This window comes from Bos grunniens, chromosome 3, assembly GCF_055505025.1.
Source record: "Bos grunniens cultivar Pamir isolate PY7600 chromosome 3, Bosgru_T2T1.0, whole genome shotgun sequence".
Lineage (NCBI taxonomy): Eukaryota > Metazoa > Chordata > Mammalia > Artiodactyla > Bovidae > Bos > Bos grunniens.
In genome coordinates, this window is record NC_141167.1 from 96,034,415 (window position 1) to 96,049,338 (window position 14,924).

The following is a 14,924-nucleotide window of genomic DNA, read 5'->3' on the forward strand; positions in this document are numbered from 1 at the left end:
AGTGGTGAAAGTGGACACACTTGTCTTGTTCCTGATCTTAGGGGGAATGCTTTCAGTTTTTCACCATTGAGAATAATGTTTGCTGTAGGCTTATCATATACGGCCTCTACTATGTTGAGGTAGGTTCCTTCTATGCCCATTTTTTGAAGAGTTTTAATCATAAATGGGTGCTGAATTTTGTCAAAGGCTTTTTCTGCATCTACTGAGATTATCATATGTTTTTAATCTTTCAATTTTTTAATATGGTGTATCACATTGATTTGCATATATTGAAGAATCCTTGCATTCCTGGAATAAACCCAACTTGATCATGGTGTATGAGCTTTTTGATGTGTTGCTGAATTCTGTTTGCTAAAATTTTGTTGAGGATTTTGGATCTATGTTCATCAGTGATATTGAACTGTAGTTTTCTTTTTCTTGGTTGTCTTTGTCTGGTTTTGGTTTCAGGGTGATGGTGGCCTCATAGAATGAGTTTGGCAGTGTTCCTTTTTCTGCAATTTTTTGAAAGAGTTTTAGAAGGATAGGCATTAGCTCTTCTCTAAATGTTTGACAGAATTCTGTGAAGCCATCTGGTCCTGGGCTTTTGTTTTTTGGGAAACTTTTGATTACAGCTTCAATTTCAGTGCTTGTAATTGGGTTGTTCATAATTTCTATTTCTTCCTGGTTCAGTCTTGAAAGATTGAACTTTTCTAAAGATCTGTCCATTTCTTCCAGGTTATCCATTTTATTGTTATAGAGTTGTTCATAGAGTCTCTTCTAGTCCTTTGTATTTCTGCATTGTCTGATATAACCTCTCCTTTTTCATTTCTAATTTTGTTGATTTGATTCTTTTTTTTCTTGATGAGTCCGGCTAAAGTTTTGTCAATTTTGTTTATTTTCTCAAAGAACCAACTTTTAGTTTTATTAATCTTTACTACTGTTTCTTTCGTTTCTTTTTCATTTATTTCTGCTTAGATCTTTATGATTTTTTTCCTTCTACTAATTTTGGGTTTTTTTTGTTCTTCTTTTTCCAGTTGTTTTAGGTGAAAAGTTAGGTTTTCTATTTGAGGTTTTTCTTGTTTCTTGAGGTAGGATTGTATTACTATAAGCTTCCCTCTTAGGACAGCTTTTGCTGCACTCCATAGGTTTTGAGTTGTCGTGTTTTCATTGTCATTTGTTTCTAGAAATTATTTTTTATTTCCCTTTGGATTTCTTCAGTAACCTGTTGGTCATTTAGAAACATGTTGTTTAATCTCCACGTGTTTGTGTTTCTTACACTTTTTTTCTTGTAATTGATATCTAGTCTCATAGTGTTGTGGTCAGAGAAGATGCTTGATATGATTTCAATTTTCTTAAATTTACTGAGGTTTGATTTGTGACCCAAGATGTGATCTTTCCTGGAGAATGTTCCATGTGCACTTGAGAAGAAGGTGTATTCTTCTGCATTTGGATGGAATGTCCTGAAGACATCAATGAGATCCATCTCATCTAATGTATCATTTAAGATTTGTGTTTCCTTATTAATTTTCTGTTTTGTCCATTGGTGTGAATGTGGTGTTAAAGTCTCCTACTATTATTGTGTTACTGTCAATTTTTCCTTTTATGTTAGTGTTTGTCTTATGTATTGAGGTGCTCCTTTGTTGGGTGCATAGATATTTACAATTGTTATATCTTCCTCCTGGATTGATCCCTTGATCATTATGTACTGTCCTTCCTTATCTTGTAGTCTTCTTTATTTTAAGGTCTTTGGTCTGATATGAGGATTGCTATTCCAGCTTTCTTCTGCCTCCCATTTGCATGGAATATATTTTTCCATCCTCTCACTTTAGTCTGTATGTTAGGTCTGAAGTGGGTTTCTTGTAGACAGCATATATATGAGTCTTGTTTTTGTATCCATTCAGCCAGTCTGTGTCTTTTGGTTGGAACATTTAATCCATTTACATTTAAAGTAATTATTGATATATATGTTCCTATTGCATTTTCTTAATTGTTTGGGGTTGATTTTGTAGATCTTTGTTCTTTTCTTGTATTTCTTGACTACATAAGTCCCTTTAAGATTTGTTGTAAAGCTGGTTTGGTGGTACTGAATTCTCTTAACTTTTGCTTGTCTGAGATTTTTATCTCTCCATCAATTTTGAATGAGATTCTTGCCAGGCACAGTAATCTTGATTGTAGATTTTTCCCATTCAGTACTTTAAATATATCCTGCCATTCCCTTCTGGCCTGCAGAGTTTCTGTTGAAAGATCAGCTGTTAAGTGTATGGGGTTTCCCTTGTATGTTATTTGTTGTTTCTTCCTTGCTGCTTTTAATATTCTTTCTTTGTGTTTAGTCTTTGTTCATTTGATTAGTATGTGTCTTGGTGTGTTTCTCCTTGGGCTTATCCTGTATGGGACTCTTTGTGCCTCTTGGACTTCATTGACAATTTCCCTTTCCATGTTGGGGAAATTTTCAACTATAATCTCTTCAAAAATTTTCTCATACCCTTTCTTTTTCTCTTCTTCTGGGACCCCTATAATTTGAATGTTGGTGCATCTGATATTGTCCCAGATGTTTCTGAGGCTATCCTTAGTTCTTTTCATTCTTTTCACTTTATTCTGCTCTTCAGAAGTTATTCCCACCATTTTATCTTCCAGCTCACTGATTCATTCTTCTGCTTCAAATATTCTGTTATTGATTCCTTCTAGAGTATTTTTGATTTCAGTAATTGTGTTGTCTCTGCATGTTTATTCTTTAATTCTTCTAGGTCTTTGTTAATTCATTTCTGCATTTTCTCTATTTTGTTTTCAGGGTTTTGATCATCTTTACTATCATTATTCGGAATTCTTTTTCAGGTAGTTTGCCTATTTTCTCATTTATTTGGACGTCTGTGTTTCTAGTCTGTTCCTTCATTTGTGTAGTATTTCTCTGCCTTTTCATTACTTTTTTTTTTAACTTACTGTGTTTGAGGTCTCCTTTTCCCAGGCTTCAAGGTTGAATTCTTTCTTTCTTTTGGTTTCTGCTCTCCTAAGTTTGGTCCAGTGGTTTGTGTAGGCTTGTCATAGGGTGAGATTTGTGCTGAGTTTTTTGTTTGCTTGTTTGTTTTTCCTCTTATGGGCAAGACTGAGTGAGGTGGTAATCCTGTTTGCTGGTGATTGGGTTTGTATTTTTGTTTTGTTTGTTGTTTAGATGAGGCGTCCTGCACAGGGTGCTACTGGTGGTTGGGTGATGCTGGGTCTTGTATTCAAGCGGTTTCCTTTGTGTGAGCTCTCACTATTTGACACCCCCTAGGGTTAGTTCTCTGGTAGTCTAGGGTCTTGGAGTCAGTGCTACTCCAAAGGCTCAGGGCTTGATCTCTGGTCAGGAACGAAGATTCCATAAGGGGTTTGTTATGGCATTAAGTGAAATTAAAACAAATATCCAAAAATGAGAAACCAAAGATGAACCCCAGACAAATGGCAGTTACAAAATCAGGCAAATAATAATTAAAGTAATGGAATATACACATATACATAAAAACCCATGAGCAAGTCAAAACAGTCCAACAAAAATAAAGTGCAATAGATTGACCTGGTGAACAAAGGAAATAAAAAATTATATTTACCAGTTAAGAACAAAACTAACTAAAGCACAAACTGGAAAACAAAACTAAAGCAAGGTGTCAAGTGGGAAATAAATCAATGAAAACAAAACTAACAAATATGTTGAGAGGAAAGAAAGCAAAGAAAGAAAGGATAGATATACAAAGTTAAATAGAGTTAGATGAAGAAGATTTATATACATTAAAGATTAACTGCAAAGGGAAAAGAGCAGTAGGAAAGACAAACAAAGGAATAAATATAGAAAAAATATAATAGGTTTAAAAAATTAAAAGTTAAAATTATAAAAAGAGAAAAAAAAAAAAAAAAAAAACAGAAGAAGAAATAAAAAAGAAAAACTCCACAGAACTGCAAAAGCCCAACCTAGATGCAGAGGTTTATAACATCAGTAAAAAGTGTGACTGAATATACACATATACATATATACCCATAAGCAAAATCATAACAGTTTAACAAAAATAAAGTACAATAGATTGACCCAGTGAATAAAGGAAACCAAAAGCTATATCTAGCAGAACAAAACTAACTAAAGCACAAACTGGAAAACAAAACTAGAGTAAGGTGCCAACTGGGGAATAAAGCAATGAAGATAAAACTAACAAATATATTGAGAGGGGAAAAAAAAGGAAAGAAATAATAGACATACAAAGTTAAATAGAGGTAGATGAAGAAGATTTATATACATTAAAGATTAACTGCAAGGGGAAAAGAACAGTAGGAAAGGCAAAAAAGGAATAAATGTAGAAAAAATATAATAGGTTTGAAAAATTAAAAATTAAAATTATAAAAAAAGAGAAAAGAAAAAAATGGAAAAAGAAAGAAAAAAGGAAAACTCCACAGAACTGCAAAGGTCCAATGTAGAGGCAGAGGTTTGACTGACTATACACATATACCTATACACCCATAAGCAAAATCCAAACAGTCCAACAAAAATAAAGTACCCTAGATTGACCTGACAAACAGAGGGAACCAAAAATCATGTCTACTAGAACAAAACTCACTAAAGCACAAACTGGAAAACAAACTAAATAAACTAACTTTATTCCCAATTGGGAAACAAAGCAATGAAAAGAAAACTAACAAATATGTTGAGAGGAAAGGAAAGAAAGAAAAGAAAGGATAGATACACAAATAGAGGTAGATGAAGATTTATATATATTAAAGATTAACTGCAAGGGGAAAAGAACAGTAGGAAAAGCAAATAAAGGAATAAACGTAGAAAAAAATAATAATAGGTTTAAAAAATTCAAATTAAAAAAAGAGAGAGAGAGAAAAAAAAGGAAAACTCCCCAGACCTGCAAAAGGCCAATGTAGAGGCAGAGATTTATAACAATAAAAAGTGTGACTGAGGAGGAGGGTGGGGGGGAAAGCTCAAAAGCTTAGATTTCATAGTGCCAATAAAATCAACAACTACAACAGAGGGGGGATAAAAAGGGAAAAAAATCCAAAAAAATCTACAGAACAAGTCATAACACAAGAATAATAAATGTCTTTCTTGAGTCACTGCCGTCCGAGTTTTCTCCCTCTCTGGGAGTCACAGCCCACCTCACCTCCCTAGGATGCCCTCTAACACTGTGCTGATCTCAACCTGCTGTGAGGGCAGCTCAGATTCTAAGCTGCCCCTACTCCTCTGTGTTCTTGCCTCCAATGTCCACAGCTATCAGAACTAGTGCATTTTCTTTTGTGGGAGCTCTCAATGACCTTTTATATATTCCATAAACACAGAGTCTGCCTAGATGATCAGGTGGATTTAATGTGCAGCTTGTACAGCTGGTGGGAGGGTTTTGGGTCTTCTTCCTTAGTCACACTGCCCCTGGGTTTCAATTGTGGCTTCATTTCCACCTCTGCATGTGGGTCATTCACTGGGGTTTAGCTCCTGAGGCTGCCCTGGAGGACTTGGGTCTGCCCCTGTGAGGGCCAGGTGTGGAGGTGGTGCAGCTGCTTGGGTCACAGAGGTTCTGGCAGCACCAGGTACTCAGGGGAGTTGGCAGCTAGGGCAGCAGGAAATATAGTGCTCTATAAGGGTATGGCAACCAGTATTGGCCAATATGCTCCAGTATTCTTCCTGGAGAAGCCCCCTCCCTGACAGAGAAGCCTGGCAGGCCACAGTCTGCAGGGTCGCAGAGTCGGACACTGCTGAAGTGACCCTGCTGCAGAGGCACAAGACTTTTTTTTGCCTGTGGTAGCTCTGCTCCAGTGAGAGTTGAGCATGACGGTGGCACAGCTGCTTGGCTTGTGGGGACCCTGGTGGTGCCAAGTGTGCAGGGACATGGACTGTCTCTACAGCAGGAGTTATGGCCCTATCAGAGTCTTTTTTTCCAGCCTCTTGTAGCTAGCCATCAGAAGGCCTCTTTGGCCGGTCTTTCTCCATAGCTCCACCTGTTCAGGCACTTAGAGGGCTTCCTTGCCTGGGGTCCTTCTCTGTGGTTCAGCGCATCAGGCACATAGAGGGGGCCCCCCGACTGGGGTCCTACTCTGTAGATAGGCATGTCAGGCACTTAAAGAAGCACCATGGGGTGCATCAGGCATTTGATGGGCCAGCCTCTCTGTTGTTCAGCTGCCAATGCTGGCGTGCTGGGGGAGAGAGGCTATGGTGATGGCTCCATCTGCTATGTGTGACAGCAGCATCTCCTTGTTTCCATGGCTGCCCAGCTTTCCTCCACAGTCATTTCCCACCACAATCTCCTCCCTCACAGCCCCTTGATCCGTCTTTCCGCAGTCAGCAGCAGCCCTCACCCAGGGAGTGTTCCACAATCCCTGAACTCCAGCTCCCAGCCGCTGCATGGTCTGGGGTGTGTATGGTTGCGGGGAAGGACTGATTCTCATTCCATTTAGGCTGCCACAGATCAGCCTCACACTCAGCCTTAAATGTTTCTTCTCTGACTCAAACAATTGCATTGATATGGGGACTGGACCCCTGCTTCAGTTCCCCCACCCACCAAGGGCAGGTCCACTAAACTAACACTCCTGTGTTTCTCCTTAGTTCCTTTGCCCTACCGAGTTTTGTGTGGGTCTATATATTCTTTTCCGCTGGTCAGGTACTCCTGTCCCCTCTCAGCTGGTGTTCTGCATGTACTTCTGTGTCTGAAGGTGTATTCCTGTTGTATCCGCGGAGAGAGATGCACTCCACGTCCACCTACTCCTCCGCTATCTTGTCCTAAACCTCCCATATTTCTTATTCAATAGAAAAAAACAGAAGAGTTCAGGAAAAAACTTCCACATGCTCTTGATATCTGCTGATATATGTACATATACACCCCCACACTCAATGTCCCCTATTATCACTATGGGTAAACTGTTCAGGCCGTTTTCTAAGTCCTTTATTCAAATACTGGATTCCATCCCCCCCTCACTCAACAACTTCCCTCCTGCAATCATTGTATCATCGATTTTCCTCTCTCTGCTCTACTTAGTCCCATCAGGACACAAATAATCCGTATAATTTCATAACCATCAAATATTTTCCCCTGACACCATGTTCCCCTCTACGTTTTAGAAGGTATTAAATTGCAGGGAGTCAGGGGACCTGGCTCTGTCACCATCTCATCTTGGGTGGTTGAACTCTGGCACACCTCAGTTTTCCCATCTATACAACAAAAGGGTGATACTAGTTCATCTCCAAGGTCCCTTCCCTGGTTAACATTTGACATCTATGACATGTCACCTTACAATGTATACATGTGGCAAGGCACCGAGGAAAGTCAAGTTGTTTAAGAAAGCTGTCAGGTTCAAGAAGCACCACAAGAAGGGCAGGGGTGGGTAAGAAACACACTTTTCCACCTGAGAAAATGTTGGGGGACCGAGATAAGAACACAATGATCCTGATTCCATCACACAAGAGATGGAGAATGTCCAAGTGAGATTCAGCTCGAACATTTGAAGATAAAGGAAATACTGGTAAGAAGATGAGGCTGCAAAAATAGGCTGGAGTCACATTGTTGGGATCTTGAGGTTTGGATGAAAAGCTTGTATCCTTTAGGAGAAGGCAATGGCAACCCACTCTGGTACTCTTGCCTGGAAAATCCCATGGATGGAGAAACCTGGTAGGCTGGAGTCCATGGGGTCGCCAAGTTGGACATGACTGAGCGACTTCACTTTCACTTTTCACTTTCATGCATTGGAGAAGGAAATGGCAACCCACTCCAGTGTTCTTGCCTGGAGAATCCCAGGGACGGGGGAGCCTGGTGGGCTGCCATCTATGGGGTTGCACAGAATCGGACAAGACTGAAGTGACTTAGCAATTTGGTCAAAAGACATTTGGAAATTATAAACAGAGAATAAATAAGCAGCCCCCAAATATTATTAAAGAACTTTTCTTTCTGATTACTACTATACACTGAAGTCTGGCATCCAGTCTCTCCGAATCAAAAACACTCAAGTCACCATAGGAGAATACCCATTTCTTGTTTCATACTGGGACGTGCTGTTATTTGTGGAGTGGCCAAGACAAGTCTTGTTATAGGAAGGGCAGTTATTTAATGATACGACATACTCAGTTCTAAGGTCAAATATACATTCCCATTCAATTGCTAACATATTCTTCTTTGTTTTGTATAAAGCTCAACATTAAACACTTCAGTGCCTAAGAACCTTTAACACTGATGCCAGTTGCAAGGTTTGTAAGGCTGTCTGAGGAGCCTGAGAGCCTGAATTCCCATCGACCCCACCATCATTCACAGGGTGTCCTTAGGGAAGGACCTGACTCTATTAGTTGGAAAATTGGAAACCTGGGGACTTCAGTACTAGGTTCAAATCCTGGCCCTCTTACTGATGTGACTCAGAGCCCTAACTCTCATTGTGCCTCAATTTCCTCATCTGTAGCGTGGGGATAATAACTAGCTTCATAGGATTCTTGGGAGAATTAAATGTGTTCATAGATAGAATAACCCCTGGCACATAAGGGATTATACATACCGACTGTTATAGTACTCACTTCACCGTGATATTTCAGCCTCTCTGAGGATATCACTGCTTACTGAAGATTTTCAATACAGAAGGCAAGAACATAGTTTCAGTAAACTCAAATGACTGAGAAACAGAATTCAGGATGCTCAGAAATGTGACTTTATACTTCTACTTCTTCTAGACTCACTGGTGTGTATCCTATGATCAGAGACCTCTGGGAAGAAAGAAAGAAGTTCTGTGAGAGTTTTTCCTTTGAGCTGGTCACAGTCATCCCCCAAAATAGCATGTTCTTCAGGAAAACTCTTCCCCTCACCCACCATGTAACCCATTTCCATCTGCCTTTTTCAATGTCTTGTTAGTTCCTTTCCCTTTTTTTCCTTTTAATTGGTTTGCTGATGTCAGTTTCTCTTTCCTTCCTTTCACAGCCCATTTTTCATGTGTGTTTATGCACACATGGCGGGGAGTTGGCGGGGGGGCTTTCCCAATGGCTCAGTGGTAAAGAATCTGCCTGCAATTGCAGGTGACACAGGAGATGTGGGTTCGATCCCTGGGAACCTGGAAATGGTAACCCACTCCAATATACTTGCCTGAAAAATCCCATGGACAAAGGAGCCTGGCAGGCTACAGTCCAAAGTGTTGCAAAGAATAAGAACAACAGAGCAAATGTGCCAGAGGTCCAAGCCTGATAACTTGGGTCAGAATATCTGTGTCTCTCTTAAGAGGGTGATAAGAGAGTGTAGAGCTTCTTGGTTTACACAATGAAAGAGTTTTGGGAACCATGTAGGAGACTTTCAACAGCAAAATTTCCTCTGGAAAATATAGAGAGCATGCATTTTTTATTCCTGTGTGCTTCCCTCACACTTGGAGGAAAGAGAGTTAAAATTTCAACTCATGAGTGCCCGTGCGGATGCTCTTAAGACAAGGTAAAAATGCAGTTGAGTTCAACACACTCTCAGACCTGACCCTCTGGAAAATCTCTGCAAGGTCACAGCTCATCAGTACCGTGACAAAACAAGGACACCCTACATAGTGTGATTACTATGGAGTATTTCTGGAACAGCCTTGAATGCAAATAAAGTTCTAGTCTCCAAAAATGCTCACTTGCAACTGTCATAGAGTCCCAAATGTTTATAAGAAAGAACTAAAACTTTAAGACATGAAAGTACAATATACTATTCTTGTCCATAGGTGAACCCTTGTTCACCCAGAACAAAGGTCAGGACTGACAGTTCTCTGCTGGAATGTGTTTATTTTCAAGTCTTCACAGCAAAGTGGGATTCTTTAAATAAGATAGCAATAATTTGATGAGGAGATGGCCAGTTCTCTTGGCCTTTATCACTGAATGCAACATCCTTGTCTGCCCCCACTCATTCCATGACATATCTGCTTGAGGAATCTTGACATTTTCATCACTTCTTTTGTCTGTCTTCAGGTTGGTTGCCAGCCCTTGCTAACACAGCAGCAGGATGTAATCATCAATCAAAACTTAGAGAACTTTGTGAACTGCTTCTGTCGCACTGTGTTCTTTTCAGGAATTTGCTTTGGCAAAGTCCTTGCATTTATTATGTTAGACTTAAGTGGCCAGAGGTCATTGCTGAAAAATGTAATTCTAGTAGATCCTTACAGTATCCAGAGTCAAAGGGTTGGTACTGAATTTATAAAGGATGTGATGAGGATTCTTTACTAGTTGGATATTGTGCTTCCCAGTTCACAGTTCATCTTCAGCTACATTTTGAGGTGAAGAAGTATAATTATAAGAAGACAATAAGCTTAGAGACAAAGGCCAGATAGATTAAAAAAAAAAAAACTGAGAGGTTGGGGTTCAAACCCAGGTTTTCTAATTTCAGAGCCCATGTTCTTTCTGCAACATTCTACCAAGTTAAGTGCTATAAACAAGGAAGACAAGAAGAAAAGGAATCTTCAGCTCTTAAAACATAGGATACTATCAAGCCTTTATAAATAGGGGCAGGCTCTCTTTCACCAAAGAATGTACTGTTGGTGAAAATATATCCATCCTTTATGTCTTTACAAATAACTCATGCAAGACCAAAAGTCATTTAGATATTTAAGCAGAGCAAGACATTGATTTTCCTGCCTCTTCTTCTTCCTACCTTCTCCATCCCCCAGTTAAAATGCATGGCTTTGTAGATACATGTCTAATTGTTTTTCACGATAATATTACAGTATAAAGCAAAAAAAAAAAAACAAACAAAAAAAAACCCCCACACACACATAAAAATGGGTGTGAAACTGTTAAATACTGCCCATATCCCTGGCAAGAAGTAGGATATTTTAAAAATATTGTATGGGGCTTCCTGGGCAGTTCAGTGGTTAAGACACTATGTTTCCACTTAAGGGGGAATGGCTTCAATCCCTGGTTGAGGAACTAAGATCTCATATACAAAGCAGCCAAACAAATAAATAGGACATGAGTTTGAGCAAACTCTGGGAGATGGTGAAGGACAGGGAAGCCTGGCATGCTACAGTTCATGGGGTCACAAAGAGTCGGACATGACTTAGTGACTGAACAAAAGAAACTCTCTGTATTAAAAAAATAAAATGTGGTGTAGTTAAGGAGTGCATATTTATATTGTCATAGCCAGAAGTAACTATAAAGGGCAGGGCTTCTGATTAATGTGAGAATCCAAAGGGGCACTTAGCTCAGTGTCAGTGAAAAAAAATACTTTCGTGCAGGTGTTGTGCTCAGCGCTGTAGATACTGGGGTTTTTAAAACAGGTCCTGCATGGTTTCCCCTGCTGGAGGGTACAGTCTAGGTGGGAAGCTGTTGTCTTTTGCCAAAACCTACATGGAAGGTTAACACAGTTCCTTTCGTTACTGTAGCAATATGAAGAAAATATTTCATGGCAGGCAGCATCCAGAGGTCTATTTGCATAATTGATGAAGCTTGGCAAATCTGAATACCACAAAGGTTTCCCAAGTTTCCAATAGGTAGAGAGACGACTGCAGTGACAGAAATACAGCTGCTAAAAATCTTACATTTACAAGCTTGAACCTAGAGAAACCACTCATAGTGACAAGTAACTCTCTGAAATTTGTTGCTATGTGAAAGGAAGGTCACCAGTCTCTAACAGACCCCCTGGATACCACAAGCATATGCATGATGCAGACCAGCAGAATCTAAATAAAGACAGGACTCTCATGAATCAGGTATTGGCCTCCTAATGGTGACACTCTGCTGGAAGAAGAAAGTGTTATCAGGGACTGAGTCATCATAAATGGGGAGTTGGTGGTTCCCCTTCTGAGGATGGGCATGTAGTCCCCAAACACATTCAAAGGATAGATGCTAATATTTAAAGAAAGATGGGGGGCGGGGGGCTTGTGATCCAGTGGTTGAGAATCCACCTTGTGGTACAGGAGATACCAGTTCATGGAGCAACTAAGCCTGTGTGCCACAACTACTGAGCCCTCGCTCTAGAGCCTGTGAACTGCAACTGCTGAGCCCACGAGCCACAACTCCTAAAGCCTGTGCTGTGCAACAAGAGAAGCCACTGCAATAAGTCAGTGCCCCGCGACTAGAGAAAACCCACATGCAGAGACAAAGACACAGTGCAGCCAAATGTAAAGAAAGATCTCAGAGTGTGACACGGGAAGTTCTAGACAGGGACATTTCTCAGAATGACGTGGAAGCAGTGAAATGCACAGCGAGAGAGGCTAGAATGATGGTCTGGCCCTGATTAAGTAGAAAGCCCATATATCACCTTGCAGTAAGTGGGTCAATGAGTCTATGTGCTTCCAGACATTCAAATACCAGACACATGGCAGTCATGGAAAACTGGGCAACTACATGGTACACCAACTGTTACTATTAGATTTCAGCATTTTCTCCTGCTCAGCCCAGGAGGACAGCATGGTCATTCTTACCACAGTGATGCAAGTAACTAATCAGAGTTAGTATCCAAAACATAAGCTTTTTGCAACACTCGGATTAAGGTTTTTCCAGACCTTTCTTCTGAGTGGGGAGGGACATACTAACTTGTTGCATATTAAGATTCTCACTGGATGCAGGACTGTGAAGGGGAGCTTTCAGGTAGCTGATCACATTTTAATGCAGAAAGGAGAAGGACTCAGAATATACACTTCTTTAGTCCCTCTGGCTAAGGATTTCGTCCATCTCCTGTTGTAAGAGAACTGGTCATTAATACCAGATTCACATTTGTCCTGCATGTTTACAAAAAATTTTTAAAATTTAACATCCCTACCAGGCTATGAGATGCATGAAGTTTAGAACTATGACCCTCTTGTACAAGATTATATTCCAGGAGCTCAGGGCATAGTTGCTGCTTGACCATTATTTTTTGAGTACATAGTAAACTTGTAACTCCAGTAGGACACAATAGCTTGGGTTCAGTTGCTCACAACTACAGCTGATTCTATTATTTGTGATCCGTATGTTCTATAAATTTGCTGCAAACACTAAACACTGCTTCTAAGAGAAATACAAAGATGAAGTTCCTTTGAGCCTCTGGCCACATTTTCATCAACCAATCAATCCATCACTTTGTTTTATGTGTGTTTCTGTTTAAAGATTCTTTGTATGATATAGACTGTTGATTCATTAACATTGAATTCATGGCCAACAGTACCATAACTGATGCCTGAATGAAGCTTATTCAACACTTCATGGAGTTATTTTCTCCATAAAGCACACCATAGCCTTCTTGCATTTAGCAATATGAGACGGCACTTGAGCACTCTTCTGGGAGCCACTTTAAACAGAGAAATCAATAAGGAGAAAAATTGCCAAGTAGATGGCACCAAATAAACACAAAAAGGAAATGTGCTTATAGTATGAGACCTGAAATGCGTAGGCAGCAGCAGCACCTTGTTTCACATCAATTCTTTTGCTGTCCTGAGGGGGAAAACACAGAACCTCTTTGGTATGATTAAGAAGAGTCATGGACCCAGACGGCAGTCTGTGGTTACCACTGGGTGCCCTGCAGTTCCCCAAGAACACGGGGCCTGATCAAGAGCTATTTCCATCTGGGGATGGTGTCACAAGGCAAGAGACATTAGGAAGATGAATGTGGCACAATTTGATTTACAACTTAAACCAAATTGTAAAAAGCTTTGTTTAGCTGGTATTTCTCAAACCTTAAAAAAGGCATTTTTAGAAAATAAAATAGAAGATTCTATATCACAAAGTAAAAATAAAAAGTAAGAGTACAGTTTGGAAACAGCTTCAGAAGTTCAAGGACATTCAGAAGTGGCTTCTGAGGACAGACAGGAAGTGTTAGAAAACTCTAAATCATGTACCACACTAAATTTTGGATTCTGCTAAAATGATGTGAAATGCACATTTCTTCTCTATTCCCTAGCTTGACAAGACACACACGCTGATGTGGTACCCAGGAATGTGCAGGTGAGCTTTACCTGAGAGGAAGGAGAGAGGGGAGACCATGAGCATCCACTCTTTCTCTGTGTGTGTAGATGCCCAGCTTCCAGGAAGGGTAGGAACAGCTCTGACTGCATGGGCTTTACAGCTCAACTCAGTTATTCTGGGTGACTCCGTCTCCACCAGCACAGAAGACTGCACAAAACTCCTCGGCAAGCCTACCTCATCATCTCAGAGCCTTGCCTCAGGCTTCCATGCCTTGTTGGCTCAGCGTAAGACAATCGGCTGCTGCTTCTCAGGTCTAGTATTTCATCATGAATGAGGCAAATTTGGACCTGAAACCCAATCCTCACTTACATTCACCTTTCCTGAAAAAAAGCAAATTATTAAGAGCTAATGTGGTGAAGCAAGGCTGCTCATCAAAGGAAAGGCCATTTGGCTGAGACCTGACTTGCACTTGACTCATGTCTTTTCTGCTCCCATGCCTTATTAGGTCATTCCCAAATCCTGATTGATCACGTGGTTCTCCTGCTTTAGATCTAACTTCTTTGATAACATAAGCACAAAACACAATATTTTCTTTTAACAATTATTTAAAAGCCTACTACCCACTGGGGACCGTTCAAGGAGATTGGGAATATAGCAATGCATACAAAGGAAATGTTTATACCCCTAGTCATTCATATGTATTCATGTATCTATTCATATACACTATATAGTATATATGAATGGGTGAACTCATACACACACATATATATAATACATACACATACACACAATATATATATATATATATTTATATATATAGTAATATAGTCCACCTAGTGGCTCAGATGGCAAAGAATCTGCTTGCACTGTGGGAGACCCATGTTCAATCTCTGGGTCCAGAAGATCCCCTGGAGAAGGAAATGGCAACCCACTCCAGTATTCTTCTGGCCTGGGAAATCCCATGGACAGAGGAGCCTGGTGGGCTACAGTCCATGGGGTCACAGAGTGGGAAACGACTGAGCCACTAACACATATGGTAATACTCTAGTGTGATGTTTAAACGGGCATGGCATTGGAACTGACCAGTCAGAAGAGACACTAGTCATAGTCTTGGAGTGGGGTT

The 14,924-nt window shown here is 40.2% G+C and overlaps 1 long non-coding RNA gene across 1 annotated transcript; it reads right to left on the bottom strand.

Annotated features, from left to right (window-relative positions):
• Positions 1-8,596: 8,596 nt before the first annotated feature.
• Positions 8,597-14,181, bottom strand: LOC147376170 (uncharacterized). The gene is made up of 2 exons (XR_015160807.1): positions 14,036-14,181; positions 8,597-8,674 (listed from the first exon to the last, which is right to left on the bottom strand). It is a non-coding gene; the product is annotated as an uncharacterized LOC147376170 (long non-coding RNA).
• Positions 14,182-14,924: the final 743 nt, after the last annotated feature.